Here is a 17,234-nt window from a genome sequence, read left to right on the forward strand (position 1 = left end):
CAGATGACAATGAGAAACCAGCCCGACTGGAAACCCATGTCTGTAATTACGGTGCTTTTTTAAAATTCTTCTCCTTAGTTTTGTTTACATTCAACATTTTGTGATATAATATGCAGTATTATTATATGCCATGCCGACTCGGCCTGCACAGAGAACAGCTCATAAATACTCATATTATAGCCATAATATATCAGACACTGCATGAATACTTTTCACTCGTAGGATTTCTTGTGGGATTTTGCGCGTGCATGTTTGGTGCTTTCATCGCCATATGGGATCCATATTTCATTTATTTTTTTATCATTGTAAAAAATGAGTCCATACTCCACGGGAGAGACATCTATTGAACATGAATGACAGCAAAAAATGTAATGCAGTAAGGAGGAGCAGGGAGAACATTTCAAATTCGGTTGGTGCCTTTATTAAATATTAAGAATGTTTTGCATCTTTTAATTAACAATTATGATATCAAATGTGTATGCCGCTAATGTTACGAAAAACAGGTGTTGATTTCCCAGGTCCATATTTAAACAGCCATCACTTCCAGGTATAGAGTCACCTGGATGTGATTGGATCATCAGATGACTTTTTTTTTTTTAAAGCTCCCGAAGTAGATGGCAGTTGCACGTCAAAACTAGTAGAGGTAAAAAAAGAACCTTCGTTTGTCTGAAGAAATGAAAAAAAAATATCAACTAAAGTTCTTCTAAGCCAGGAACTGCCAGATGCTCAAGACATTGTGAGCAGGTATGATGTCGCGAGTAAGACCAGCCACACGTATTTTCTTCTTCTCTCTCACTGAACGAAGCAAAAGCAGCAGGGTCTCTAAAAACATGCTGGTTGATCATTTGGCCCACATTGAACGGGAAAAACTCGTAAGTTTGGGTTTGATACGTACTTTTTGTGACACCAGTCCTGAAATCTTTCTGACACACTTCATAAATATACTAGAAGTATACTTGGGGAGAAAAAAGTATAAAATAATGAGTGCCAACCAAAAAATTAAATAATTCTGATGATCCAAGCAAAAGGAGAGCTAGTGTAAGACATTAACGACCTGACAGACAACGCAGGAAGGGGACCAGTCTAAATGAAAGGACATTTTGGCTTGGATTGGGAACAGATGAGGAGACCAGAAAATGACCATCAGGTGAGTCGATGAGTAATGGAGGATACATTTAGGGACATCTAGTGGACAGCTGGAAGATAAGTGGGGCCAAAAAAAAAAAAAATTCTTTCACCAGCTTCTTAATCAGACTTGTCATGCACAAAACAAATAATCCACAAAAGAATGACAACCTTGGGTCTAAATTGTTGATTTTAACACACCATTGTGTTCCCAGAAACAGTGACACTTTTTGATGCCAGAAATAACATCAACGCTTTGCGGCCAGTCACAACTCTGCATCCGGCCAAGCAGGAAGGAGCGGGTGTTTGCGCCATTGCAGGGAGGTGACACAGGAAGTCGAAAAGTCAGCAGCTCAGTTCCCTGTCCGATGAAGAGCCATCAGTAATCCAGGCCTCCGCACACATGGTGGACTTAATTAACGATTTCCAAAACAGATTATGATACTCGTTAATTAAAACAATATGGACCTCTAAAGTTAGGAATTGAAATGTTTGATTATCTTCGGCCCAAAGCAACAATGAAGCGCGTCACGCACACTTCACACGGGAGAAAAATGCAACCTCTGAGTATTGAGGCCTGGACTTTCTCCTACTTGTTTATTTGTTCAATTATTTCTGCAGGATTTCTTGCCTCTCTCCAAGGTCAGAGTGCGACTGAAGTATGCGTTTCCTCACAATAAGAGAGAGAGGGGGGGGGGGGGGGGGGGGCAAATATTCCAGCAGGAAATACAAGGCCAGTTTTGTGTGTTCTTGACAGTATTCTCCCGCTGAGTTGTTTTTCAACAAAAAAACTTAAGTGTGCCAATTTCTTTCGCTTGATGTGTCCAAGTCACGAGGCATCCCTATGCTGCTGAAATACTGTATTGTGTTGCACACAAACACGTCGGCCAGAAAATTAGAGACACGTGCACAATCTAGCTACATCAAAAACTTAGACCCTTTAAAAAACATTACTGACTCTACAAACATTAAAAGTTTATTATTGCGGCGGTAGTTTGTAATCGTTCATGCAATCGAATAAGCTCAAATTTTTGCTTTCCCAAAGGCAGGATCTAAACTTTTTTTTTTTCTTTTTTAAATAATATCACTGGTAGTGAGTCTCTCGAGAGTCGGCATTTCTACTCAAGTGTCCTCGATGGAGCACATCATCTTCTCAAAATCTACTTTGCCTTGAAGCGAAACGCATCACAGATGTAGTTGACTTCTCCCCTCTTTGCCGAAGACGAATAGCCTGAATGGAGCCTGCGCTTGTGTGTGTCCGCAGTGACACAAGGTTGACCCAACTCACTTTCACCTGTACATGTCAGTCAATGTCACGCTACCCACACTGACTGCAGCTCCATGCACCTCTCCACCCCCCCCCCCCCCCCCACTCCTCTCTCAGTCTTGATCCTGGACCTTGAAAAGTCTCGACATACTCCTCGGGAACATTCCTCTCTTCACAGGTCACAGAGACCCACAAGAAGGAGAATGGGAAGATTGACAGAACTCATAAAGCAATTGAAGGACAGGCATGGTGGTTTAGTCATCAGATGAGGAACTGGAGAGGCTGCGACACCTGTTCCCCCTTAGCAGATGTTTGCAGACAAATACTCTCTGCTGTCCTGTTCTGGGTTATATGACAAGGACTTGACCCCGTTATCCTCATTTTGATTGTTTTCACTCGACAAAAGATTTTGCACATAGTGAAACTGGCCTGGATTAAGTTTTGATGTTCTAGTAGGCTTTTCTTGGAATTTTATCTAAAACTGTTTCCATTTCCTACCGCCTTGACTAAGACCCCAGTTTTCTTGTTCTTTTTTGGTTGTCTTTTGTTTTTGTTTAGGGCTATGAGGAGTTTTCTGTTACCGTTTGAAAATATAGCCCAAAAATTCAATCTTGGTTTAACTGGACAAGAACATTTTCTCATATTCGACAGTTTGTCAACTTGTACGAAACAGCCATTACCTGCCGTGAATTTCTGCAGCTCCTTCAATGTTCCTGTCGGCTTATTGGTCACCGGCTTGATTTTTTTTTTTTTTTTTAAATGCATTTTTTAAATTTATTTATTTATTGTCATTTTTGGAGGGAGGGGGCATGTTTACTTTTTATGTTTATTTTTACACATATATTGGATATTTTGATTGCACAGCACTGAGTTGCATTTTTTATGTTTTATGACTTGGCAATTATTAATGATACCCTTGAACAATGAGAGCCACCTGATATCGTGGAAGCTCTCAGCAGATCATGGCTTGTGCTGCAAGACTATGGCAAAAGCCTACTAGAGCAGCTGAACTTTATTTGTAATTAATCAGTGGAACTTTAAATGGTGGCAGGTGTATGGTGACTCCCAATTTAGACGAATTTTCACAAAATTGGTCAATTCTGAACACAGCGGTTGAGAATCCAGATTCATCGCCATCTTACACCTCAGTATGAGCAACAGCAGCAGTTAATAACCACTAAGTAACGAGGATTAAAAACACAGAACATCGGGGGCAAGAGGAAAGGCCAAACGAATCAGAGGATGTTGCTGCTCATAAAAGGATGCCTGAAATAATGGGAAAGGAATGTAGAGTAACGACTCCCCTGGGAAGGGTCCAGTCAAAAGGCATCTGGCTCGGCAACAACAAACGGGGAGCGCTTGAGGAGCCCAGGGTGCACGCATGAGAGTTTTAACAGCCTCCCGACTCACTCTTTCACACACATATAGATCCACACTAACACTCATCCACCCCCCCCCTTCCCCAACTCCCTTCCTGTGCCGACCTACTGGAGTCTGCTGTTGTTGTTGGCGGCCTGCCGCCTTTGGAAGAAGCACGCCCTCAGCTTCTCTCTCTCTCTCTCTCTCTTTCTCCCCTTCATCCTTCTCTCTCTCGCCCTCTTTTGCTTCAACTGAACTTCCAGGCAAATGTTGATAAAATGACATCTTCACAAAGGTCTAAGGGAAAAAATGTGTCTTCTCTCAGTTCTGACGCAACCATTTTTTTATCCGACTATGTTGCGTGGCTGACACAGGCACACAGGTACAGTGGTGACCTGAGACTTCCAAGTATTTCACGATATGAGCAGTCATTCGGCTGAGATATTTATTTGTGACCAATCCTCCCCTTTTAAAATAAATTGAAGAATAATTACAGACTGGCTTCTGATTGCAAAACTGGCTTTTCATCAGTTTGCGATAACGTAAGGTGATCATACATGTATTTGGGTTCACATTCATAATGGCGCTCTGAGGGAAACCATAACTACAATGTGGCTCGTCCACAAAAATAAGTTTAACACCCCTGATCTAGATGAATCAATTAATTGATTTGTATTTTATGGAATTGTCAAGGCACTGCACATCTGTGATCCTCTCTGAATCTGGAAGGAGCCTCTTAACAAGTTGATGGCGTCTTTCTTCCTCTGTGACATTGTACTACAATCCTAATATGGTCATTGCTAAAATTATGTCACAGATGAGCTCATGTGACAAACATGCTCTTGCAGTGGTCAACATGTTCTTTCCACTTTCTGCATTTAATCTAATCTGCATGTAATCCTCGTAGTGATTTTCTTGTTTGACCAAGCCAGGCAAGGAAAAAGAAGTTTGCCTACGGTCCAGGGAACCTTGAATTTATTGTGCATCTAAATGGGAATCACAACTGATGCCCGTATGGACTCCATAAATACTGCAGAGTGATCTAGGAAAGGAGGAGAAGATGCAAAATGGTGGAGGTATAAGTCAAGCAGGGCCACTGGCTTTGGGTCTGAACTGTCTTTACATTCAGCTCTTTGAGTTCCAACTTGCTCTTGTTGCCAGAGCCACTAAACCGCCAAGAATGCAAAAATTCCACAGGATGCCTTTAGAGACAGTAAACCATGGCATGCCTTTCCTGCACATAAATAGAATGAGGTACATGTTTATTGCAAGATTGTGTTATTTTTCTTATATTGGGAGATATGCAAGACGTACAATTGACCTGACCTTTTTAAAAATAATGCACTTTCACAGCCATTTTTGTCTCGTCGTAATGGGTACTGCCATTTCGGATTTCTTCCGGCTAAATCTATTCTTGTCATCCAGTCCTGTTTTCTCCACAGTTTACATACTGCAGGTCTGGAATTCCTTAGCTTCTTTTGTTCACTAGCAGGGATGTAAGAAAGCAGTAACCTGCATCTCCGGACAGAAAGTCATTCTCTTCTCATTCAATCCTCCATGACAACCACTTTCACAATTCTCTTTCCCAAGCCATTCTTGGATGGACGCCAGGCTCTGTTTGAGGGCAGAAGAGCCTTTTTTTTTCCCTCTTTCATGGAACACGAAAGGCTTCTTTTTCTTGAGGCTCCATACATGACAGGTCACAATTACCATGTTCCTTTTTTTTATGCATATTTCTGGATTCGCGCTTGTGTTCTGGTCAATATTTTTATGGGGCAAAAAGAAAATGGTGGGACACTTTGCGCTTATAGGCGGCATACCTGGAAAACTAACCGACGGCATTTCTCACCGTACCCTTGGTTGAGAATCACAGAATTTAGTGAATGTGTTTTTGTTTTGTTTTTTAGGGGGGGGGTCAAGTGATATATTCCCACATGCCCTCACTGAAAGGCAAGAAATGATAAGGCACATGTATTTAAATGTTTTTACTCTGGATTTCAAAACACTGATGTAAACAAAAAAAAAATCATCAATCCATCATTCATATTCTACACCGCTTTTCCCGTTCAGGGTCAAAGGGAGCCGAAGCCAAACCCAGCTGACTTATACTTATACGGTCACCCAGTCAGTCACAGGACATAGCCAGAACAATTTCCATCATATTTCTGCGGCTTATTTAATATTCCACAAATACAATATTAATCCGACGACCAAGTTTTTATTAGTGAGGCTGCATAGAACATTTTGCAAAGAATTTTTTTTGACTCGACTTCCCCTCTAAGTCTGTATGCAGCACTTACTCCGTGTTCCTTTCCAGATGCATGAAGCGGGATACCACATGAGCCCGTTCCCCGCTGAGCTGTATTCAAGGAGGCCAATAGCAGGTCACACACAAATACATCACACGTATGTGATGACAGTGAGAGAGAGGATAGGGCAAAGAGTGGCCATCCAATATGAGCTTTACACAAGAACATATATGCACGCGGGAGATTTGATATGTGTGCGGTTAAGCGCGTGTTTAGCACGATGCTTCACCTCAGCTCTCCCACAGCTTCCCGAGGATGAAAGCGAGTGAAACCCCAGACTAGTGGGGCTCCACAGCCAATTAGGATTGTTTATTTAGCCAGCCGCTGCCGCTCAGCATAACAGGAGCACAGAGCCAGCCACACAAGCCTGCAGGGGCAACCTCTTCTCTTTTTCCACTCTTTTAAACTCCTTTTGGCACAACCCCCTCTCTTCCGTCTCTCCAGCCTTTCTTCCTCTTTACCCAACTGTTGCTATAACAGGAATGTCCATGATAAGCCACAGTCAAAGTGCCAAGGGGAAGCTCATGCACTATTTTTCCTCTCTACAAAATCTTGTTTGTGGTAAGGCCTGTCATACACTGTTGCATGTCCACAGTCTATCGGCTACTATTATCCAAATCTTCCATTGTTGGACTGCTGTGGTTTCAATGACTCATTTCTGAGCAGTCCAAGTAATTTAGCCTTTTATGTTGCTTTAAGCATCACAAAAACATAAATGAGACAATCACCACACAGGTGGTTGAAGTTCTTGGTATCTGTTATTGACTGAAAAACAAAAGGCTTAGTCCAACAGTAGACTTTTTTTTTTTTTTTGCACATCCAGATTCTTCCAAGATTCTTGGCAGCCATTCATCAACATCCTCTTCTTCATCCATCACCATGATAGGGGTGCTACATCTCCTATTCCCTTCTTCCCTCTCTCCATGTTCTTCTCATATTTTCCCCTCCTCTTCAACGCAGCCTCCACATGATGGACGATGTCTGAAGGGGGCTTAAGTGATGTGCACACATTTGGGAGCGCGAGGCTCATTGAGGGCAAGATCACACAGGTGAAAGATATATATATATTTTTTTTTATTAAACTAATTCTCAATTTTTCCAGAACACGTCGACTTGAACCGAGACTGTGGTTTGAAAGTGGTGAGACAAAATAAGTGACAACACTGACCTTACTCCATTCCATCTTCTTGCCTCCGTAAGCTCATACACATGCATGCATAAAAACAAGCCCACATTGGTGCTGCGGATTCTTACTCAAGGAAGTGGAAAATGTCAAAAGGATCTTTGTGTAAATGTCTGAATTACCAGCGCCTTTTGGATTGCAGGGGAAGTACTTGGGGTCAAACCGAATCCTTCAGAAGGCCACGAGAGTTCATGACAAAGTTAAAGGAGCTGAGAAACAAATAAAAAAATTGGCGAGTTTGTGGATATACAGACACGATAAGCAGCTTTGAGGCACATTAGGTTGGAGGGATGTGCAATGCAGATGCAACTTAATGGACGCGTCAAAGAAAGTGACATTTAGGAGAGTTTGAATGAGGCGCACGCTTACCCAGGAAAGAAAAAAAAAAAAGGTCTGTTCACAGACTCGTTTGACATGAGCGCCTGCGGTTTGGGCTTCGTAGTGATTACAGTGAATGTCCAGAATCATTCAGCAGCCTTAACAGAACTTTGGCAAACTACGAACAGCATCATACAATTGGTGCTGACATTTGGTTCGTGATTCAGCGTTGGTTAATTACTTGAAATGAGTATGGCATCTGCTAAAGACGTTCTATGAAATGTAAGCATTTCCCCAACATTATAACCGCCCGCGAGTTGCAAAGTGTTCACACACAGCCACGGCTCTGTAAATGAGTATAGAGGAAGACCAACCAAACCACAGAGTACATAGTCGTATTCCAGTCTATTCCAGGAGTAAAACCCTCAGAGTAATGAAAATAAATATCTGATTGCATGCATTCAGTTGGAATCGCAGTTCTTGAAAATTAATTCAACAGCTTGATGAGGCCCCGTTAGTGGCTCTTAACTCATTCACTACCGGCCAAGTAAAAAAAAAAAATAATAAAAATAAAAAAAAAAAGGATCTTTGACGTCTTTACCCGTCAATGGCAGTGAATGAGTTAAGAATCAGGAATACAGTATATGAAAACTCATCAAATTTGCCTCCAAGCAGATGTCATTGGGATTTATTTGGATGACTTTAAAAGAAGTGCCATGGGACGAACTAAGGCAGGCACGTCAGGAGGTGAGACCAAGATGACGAACACTCTCTATGCGACCATCTTTTTGGCAAACTCTTTCCAACCACTTCTTGAAAGCTTCCATAAGCAACTGCGGGCCAATTTAGTAATGCATTACAGCTGCTGGGAAAATGTACTTATTTGTCTCAATATATTTTGGAGACTACTTTTTTTTTTTTTTCTTTTTCGTGAATGATAAAGTGGATGCTGGCAGTTGAGTTCACCGATCTACACGTAGTCAGAAAAATCAGTCTACCGTAGAAATGGTGATTGCAGTTGTGTTGCCAAAGAAAATACATTTACTTTGAAAAAGACAGGTCATGTCATGTGCAGATGCAATGCGTTTCAATTTATTGACTGTTCTTTTGTGAGAAACGCCAAAAAGACATCTTTGGAGAATGAGAGCAGACTGTGCAAGGACAAATATTTGCATATTGGGATGAGATCAGCATTAAAAATGCGACAGTAAATGAATGATGATGGGGGAGTTTAATCTTTGACAGTATTTGATATTAGTCACGAATAATGGATTTGGTAATGTAGCCGTCGAGCTCTCGGGAGCACTTTGGGGGAGGGAGGGAAGAGGGGCGGAGTTCGCACTCATCTCGTATTCGGGTGTATATTATCCGAGTCTTATTCCTGACGCAGACATAAATAACTCAGGATTCAATCTCAAGACGAGTCAAGACCTATGCACTATAAACTTTTGTGCATTCCAGGACGACATTGTAGATTTTTTTGGGGGGGGGGGACTGAAGCATGCATACGTCAATCACAAACTCAAGGTCACAGGTTTCTTTTGTTTCTCTAATGTATTTTAACAAAAGGCCCAACGGGATGACAAAGATAGGGATGTGTTGGACTCCAAATCAAAAGAAAATGCAATCATGTACAGTAGGTCCGAAGATTTGTGAAGCTATTCCTGGTGAAAAAGGTTTCTCACATCAAAGAAAGTTCCCGCTCAAGGTAAAAGCTGGCTTCCATCATCACCACATTTGTGCTCTTTTCCCACAAGACTTCATTTCAGTGTTCGCAATTGGCTCGATAGACAAAAATTTCTCGTGGGCGATCAATCAATCCCCGCTGTTCACTCGCGGTTGTAAAAGTGCAGTCTGGACTGTGTCTGGCATAATGTGGTCTAGGTCTCAGTCTGTCTCTCTGACTTACTGTCAGGTTGGCAGAGCCGTTGCGAAACTGGAGGCTGACAGGGGCTATTGTTTTCATTTCCCTTCCATTCAACATAGCCTTGGGAGTAAAGAGAAAAAGTGAGGGGAGGAAAGTAGAGATGCGGGGTGAGGTGTGGAACCTCCCTGGTGAGGTTGTGGGGGGCGTCTACCGCTACCAGACAGACTGTGTGTTTATCATAACAAGCACTGTCCGTTGGGGAAACCTGGCAGAATACAACGATGCATCGCCAGCCCCTTTTTACACATTAACAGTCACAACAAATACATGAAGCCATGTTTGTGTCTAGGGTGCAAAACGTCCCCCCCCTGAGAAGACAAATATAAACAATGCGCACTGTTATGTCCCGAACTTTTGCCTACAAAAAGAGAAGCCGTTTTTTTTTGTTTTTTTTTAAATCATTGTACTAGATTCTGTGTGAATTAATTGAAGCACCATTTCAGTGGCGCCTCTTGTTTACTATATGCCAACACATTCTTAAGGTTGGGAGCTAAACTGGCCCTAGTTCAACACATAGGCCCTCGTTAACAGGCAGTCGTACACACAAGCCCTCCCAAAAAGTAGGAAGGGGGTAAAGGAAGTATAATGGGGAGCAATTTAAAGACCCAATGAATGACGTCGCTTTTACTTAGCTCCTGGGCAGCAGAACATTCTCGCCACTTTGCTGCCATCAAGTGCATTGGCTTAAGAACTACATCACAATGTGTCAGAGATATTGGATCTAGTGGTTTTCAAACTTTTTACACCAGGGAAGTACCACCTAAAAAAATAACTTGATTCTCCAAATATCACCATCATGACCTACATTAAAATACACTAGCATAGTAAGTCCAAGTGTTCACCAAAGTATAGTTAGATGGTTTTATTCTGAAAAGGCATTCTTAACATTATTGTGAGTCACTGTAACACCCGTGAAACACTATGTCCCATCGATGAAAGGTCAAACTGTTGCTCAAAGTGGGCATAGAAACAAATGAGTTGAGATTTCTGTCTGAAGTGCCAGTGTTGACAACAGTAACCACAGCACATCCTCAGGCTTACTTATGGCTGAACTGGAGACCAGATGGGCAGTTAGAGTGTTAAAAGAGAAGTCAGCCAGATGGAGGCACTGATGCCATCCCTGATGACGGGACCCAAGAGACTGAAACCAAATGGCCATGCCTTTCTGGCAACGTGCACATATTTGGGCTTTTGTTCTGCTTGATCTGCTAACCTGTGGAGCATCTGGGCAGATGGGATGAATTTAGAAGGTTGTGAGGGGGAAAAAAAAACAAAAACATACGCTTTCAGATGAAGCCCCAAAGCAATTCTTCAATAATTTACATAACTTGCAATCAACACCACACCATTTAAAAAAAAAGACACTAAAACGTGACATTTTGCTCTGGGGCGGTACATAAATGGCCAATGGGAAGCTCAGATGATTGCAAGCTATTAAGCCTCAATTTATAAGTCAAATGTGGATTGTGAACTGTCTTGGAAAAAATCATGGATTACCCCACAGAGCCATTATGAGGTAACTGTAAAATATTGATGTAGCCTTTTCAGTCAGAAGGTGGCAGCAGAGAGTCAGCTGGAAACATGTAAGGTCGTACCCAGGGGTCTGGAATCAGGTGACTTGTCATGTTTTATTTAACTACACCTAATTCAACTACACTTAACCCAATGAGGTGCACACACGTATCTAGTTCCTGATCATGCATTTCATATGGTTTCTTTTTGCACCTGCATACAGCAACAACTGTAGAGACATTTCAATAAATAACTGGAAGAAAAGTTATGGATCAGTGATTAGTCATTACAAGGAAATGGAGATAATAACAACATGGTCAGATCCCCACGACTGTACAAAGGCGTTACCCAACATGTTTCGAAGTGAAAATGCACCCAAAGGCAACAAAAGCAACATTGAGTGTGCACTGACCAAACAGCCATTATCGTGCTAAAGTGGAATGCGGAGCCACACTTTTTTTTTTTATTTGTCAATGCTTTTGATACCCCAAAGATTGTTTCTCAAACTCATAAACCCTGCTATATGCTAATGTGTAGAGTCCTAAAAAAATATTCACTGCAATGACAAAATGGCAGCAGCACATTTTCACGAAAAACACATTATCAGCATATTTGAAAAAGTTGTTTTCAGGTTTGGAAACAATCCCAATGCATTTCAATGGGCATCAATTATACACCGATTTTCAGTATTTGCAGACCAGCCTTGACATTCTCCGACGTGAAAACTCTCCTCATAAAACGTGTCATGATTAGTCTTTAGAGCCATCATTGATGTTCCTCATTGACTGGAAGGAGTCAAATCAAAACGATTGTAGTAATATTTTTAGTCAGGGGGTGGCAGCAGAGAGTCAGAAGTAAACAAATGTTGGAGCCAGGGAGATGGAATCAGGTGTCATGTCATGCTCCATCTTACCCAGTGAGGTAGCACTTTCTTCCACCCAGTGCAGTCCTACTGCACAGATGCATTTAGTTCATGCGCATCAAATAGAGATGGCATCTGCTGCACGACAAATGTGGACACATATCAATAAATAACTGGAAGAGGATAAACAATACTTATGGGTCAGTGATTAGTCATTTGAGGGAATAGGAGCAAATCAGAACACGTTTGTGCATGAAGTGAGTGAGAAAAAGAAGAAAGGAAGACCAAAACACAGCCAGTCACACGCACACACACGCGCACACACTCCACGTGACCAGCCACTGTCAATAGCAAAGTCTCTGAGACACAAGAGAGTGCTTTGGGATAGAGTACAGATACACAGAGAGGTGTGTGAGAGTGCAGCGGCATCATTATTTTATGAGACCTGTTGTGAGATGCCTGCTCTCAGAAGCAACAAGCCTTCTGGAGAGACAGCCTTGAGTGATAACATGAGTCAAGATATCATAATGCAGAAAACAAGAGGGTGGGCAATCCTCAATCTTGCATGAAAAATCATGCGCATGCAACCTCTCATCAGCACGCATGAGTGCCGTCATGCCTGAGTCATTTCACACTCGCCTGGCGGAGGACAAAGAAGTTAAACAAGCTGACAAATGTGGTTAACAGTCACGTTTTGCTGAATCATTCACGTGCACAAGCTTGCTTCTGAACAGCATACTGGGTTTTATTTGGAGATGAGGGTGAGGGTGGGATATAATGACATCATTCCAAATGAAAAAGTACCAACGGCGCCAACTGGAGGGTCTACAGTGAAGAGGGAGAAGCAGGGGAGCTTAAGTCATCAAAATCGAGGTGACATGGATGAATAGCATGAGACAGGAGAACATTATCAGGAGTACTTGGGAGAAAGCGAAAAACTTAACCTTTGTTTTATAGGATCACGGTGGAAGATCTTGTCAACCTGAAACTGCATCTTCCCTGGATGTCACCATTTACAGATCATGATTTTATTGTTGAAGCGACAACAACTCATTGGAACGCAACACCTCGTGGCTACACATCAGCCGCGATGAATCCCTGTTAGCTTGCGGGCTAACTGGTGGCTAGCGTCACTCGTCATGGCATGTAAAGCTCCGCAAATGACCCAGTGGGATATTTTAGATTCACAGAAGGCTTTAAGCAGATAAATATTGGCGGCTTAAGCTATGCAGGGATGAGGAAGCATAAGAAAGATGCTCGACTTAGTAGAGTTTGATTGACAGGTGAGCGCGTTATGCTTTCAGCGCATTCAGTGGGCACGCTGGTTGAGAGTGGAGAGCACTTTTCAGTTTTACATGATTTCAAAGCCCCATTTTATATAAAGAATTTTGAAGGAATGTTAATGACACTCTTCTCTGTGGTGGGTCATATTTACATATTTTCACTTTACAAGCACTTAAAGGGTCATTTCAAACTTGAATTTGCTATAGGAAAACACTTCAAAAATATTGAGGAAAAATCGGTGGTCGATCGGATTCCTGGAATAGATTGTATTCAACCGTAGAGGGTGAAGTGTATTTAAATCATTAATTGGGTCCACGGGGACTGAATGCTGATCTTCCATGCATTTAGAGCTTTCACCTTAAAGAAACTCATCACAACAGCTCAATAGATTGTGACAGCTAATATTTTAAAAGGCTTAGCTCAGGTTCAGTCAATATTACAACATCCCCCTTGGCTCTGGTCCTGTCGTACATTTTCCTATGTGCACATCATTGTCTACTTCTGTGTCTTTTCGCTTTCTCTTAATAGCCTATTGGAAATAGTGTGGTACAGAAGATATTTCAGGTTTTGGTACAATTTCAAGTTAGAAAGAAATTGATGTGTATGTATTTTACACAAGCCTTGGATGGGTAAAGTAGAGAAGGGAAATTGCAATAACGCCATTGTTTGCATAATACAAGGGGGTCGGCACTGAATCAGCACCAAAATGCTAAGCATTTGATAGATTGTTACCAAGATAATTTACATAAGTGAGAAAAAAAAAAAAAAAAAGCAGAACCTAAAAGGTACAACCCCTAAGTACAGGGAGGACAGAGGATGAAAATTGAAATCTGGGAAACCAGATAAGAGCCTTCTCCGACAACACCATATTGTCAAGATGCTTTGATAAAATTGTGTGAATATTTAGAATTTAAAACGTTTTTTTTTTAAAATGCAGAATGCTTCTGGTATTGCAGAATTTTAGTCTAATTTCAAGTTTTTAGATAAAAAACAAACAAAAGACAAAAAGAAGACATCGTTAGAAACGTTTCAGGACGATCAAACTATGCCAGAAATGGCACTTAACGTCAGTTTCTTCAGCGAGAAGCGAGGACACACTGTATAAGATCCCTTCATGACCCCACATCTCCCAAAACCGAGCAGTATTAAAGATCCCCGTGGTCTTGTAAAAGGAAAAGTCCATTTTTAAGTTCCCCACAAACAAACACAAAAAAACTGCACCAAAAAGGTTAAAAAAAAAAAGATGAGACCGAACTGATGATCTCTCACCACATGGTCACCGTGTGCATGCACTCGGATATGACCTATTGCGTAACAGTTTTTCCACCTGTTTCTCAGTTATGAGGCTTCCCTTTTCTCACTTTTGCCATCTAAGGCAAAAAGCTACAGGATATTAAAAAACAGGGTGGAGGTAGATTGCTTTTTCATGAGTGCTCTTCTTGCTCAGGAGTTGTTATGGTGGATGAGTTCGGCTATAAAGTGTTCATTGTGTGAATGGAATGCCATTTAGCCTGAAAGAAAAGTGGCAGCACAAAGAGAGAGGCACGGCTGTAAACAACAACAGATGAGAAGGAAAAGGGGGTCAAAGTAAATAACGAGCCCAAGTAACATTTCATTTATTCCAGACCATTAGAGGCCATGACGAGATGGGGGGGAAAAAGTCCGGCAAAGGACATAAATAATTTACAGGAGGAAAGAATATGTAATGTTGCACCATTGTTTAATTCATAAGTTTTGCAGTGCAATAACTCCTTCTGTGCTTATATGAAGCAGAAACTTGCGGTTTTATTACATTCGGACAATCTAAGAAGTCAAAGCATATCAACAGCATACAAAATAAGCATTGGTGGCAAAGATGAAAAGAATTCTGGACTACATAAAGTCTTGATTGGTTATCCATCTTAGTTTTATTAGTCTCATGATTTCTGTTAGCACCAGGCCATCATCGATAATTGTGGCATTAAAATATTACACGGTAAGGCGGTGTATATCCAGGTCGTGCTTAATTATACTTACAGTATATTCGAAGGTATTATTGGGGAGGTCATCAAGGCTCTCTGAGAAGACTTTCCAAAACAAGGTCTGGTGAATTTCCAAGTCACACATCCTCAACTCATAAATTGTCTGTCTGACTTCCAGCGCATTGTGTCTGAAGAATACAAGGTTGCTCAGAGGTCACTCAATCATGACAGAAGCTTCACTTACATTTCCTTCCCGTTGTAGCGCACAGGAGCAGTGATCCTAACAATAACGTGCTCCGGCTTTTATGCTTTGGCAATTCTTTTGTTAAGGCAACAAAATCTAATTTAGATCATATATTGGGAAACGGATATTTCTTTTTGAGGAGGGAATATCTTAACAAAAAGAATTTGACTAATTGTGTTTGTGTGAGGGGTACACGATAATGTCCAAAAGTATAGTTAAGATGTCTACTTAAAGGGAGAGAGGGTCAAATTAGGCTGACTCAACAATATTTTTTTTCCTTTAAAAAAAAAAGAAAAAAAGAGGGGGGTTGACACTGTAAATTGTTCTTTTTAAAAGTTTAAACTGTTCAAATCACCTGCAACAGAACATTAGAGATCGCAAGTGCTCTCACACTGTACATTCATGTGCTCTTGCCGCCGTTCAAGTCCAGTTGGTGCCATTAACATTCGTTTTAATCTGTTACAAGCTGTAAAATAACTCTTGAGGGCTGTCTGTGAATTCAGATTGCTAATATTGAAAAAAAAAATGCTTACAGGATACGCATTGGTTGCCTTTTCATTTGAACATGGCCCTTTTCTTCAAACATGCATCAAAACTACACACAAAAACAAGTGAATCACAATGATGTGACTAAACATGAGTAGCGATGATTAAAACCTCTTAGGTGATATAACCTTTGATTGGAAAAGTACAGGAACAGAGGCAGAAAGAGCTGAGGACTCATTTAAAAGGGAGTCAAAGATGCAAATAAAGAATTTTAAATACTTTTGAATCTAAAGGTGGGAATGTACGGAGGAGGAAGATTCAGTCAGACTCATGCATCACCTAAAATTATATCTCAGAGAGAAAGTGAAGGTAGATTTCTGTTTGGGGCATTTGGCAAGCCGAACATGTCTGATGTGTTAATGATGGTAATGAGGTCGTTACCAAAAAAAAAAAAAAAAAAAGAAAGAAAGAACGTAATAAACCAAAGAAAGCAAACAAAAACAGAATGTCTGTTCCAAGGTTGTAAAAGATCCATTTGCAATGCAATCATTCAGGTCCAGTGCTCACAGCGGGGATGAGGCTGCTGCTGCTGCTGCCGCCGCCGAAGCAGAGGCGCAGAACACACTCGGGATGCTTCATTTTCGTCATTTCGAGGGAAATTATGCCAGCTTGCGTGCACCAACTTGGGAGCAACATTAAAATTGAAGGACATATTCAAGAAGAAGGGAGAAAGGCTGCACAGGTGGGATGTAACAAGAGCTTTGTGCATGCAGGCATGACAGCGGACCCCTCGGGGAGAGAACAGTCCTGAGACCACAAACAGAGGTTATGCAGCTGTTGCCCGGCTACATTGCAACACTGCTTAAGACAATATCCTTTTGCATAATACAACTTACTGCGTCCTGTTTTGAATTCTAAGTTGTTACACATCTATTATCATGTAATTAAACTGCATTTGGTGAAATGGACAAGACTATACATTTCCTATCTACAAGTAGAGTATAAAGACACAGGTCAACAACAACAAAAGAAACTATTCGGTAATTACAACAAGACCAATCACCAACATCAAAACAGAAAGTATGAAAGCCACGTATGGACTCGTTATTACCATGCAGTTATTCAGTAACGATTAATAACTGTGTCTGCTAGTATTGTTTGTACTTTGTTTTTCCTAGGGCTATCAAAATTAAAGCATTAACTTAATTCACGCCATTAAATATTTTCAATCAGTTAACGCGGGTTTTATTTACTTCAAAAATAATTTGCATATGTCGCAAAGCCAAATTCAAACAACGTACAATTTTAGCGGTGACCCCATTTAGGTGGTATTCAAGGATCGAAGAAAGCTATAAGAAAGGGCTGCGATTTAAAATACACTTCATAATGGGCGATTT

This window comes from Idiotropiscis lumnitzeri, chromosome 5, assembly GCF_059441095.1.
Source record: "Idiotropiscis lumnitzeri isolate Australia: NSW breed Sydney's pygmy pipehorse chromosome 5, RoL_Ilum_1.0, whole genome shotgun sequence".
NCBI classification, from domain to species: Eukaryota; Metazoa; Chordata; class Actinopteri; order Syngnathiformes; family Syngnathidae; genus Idiotropiscis; species Idiotropiscis lumnitzeri.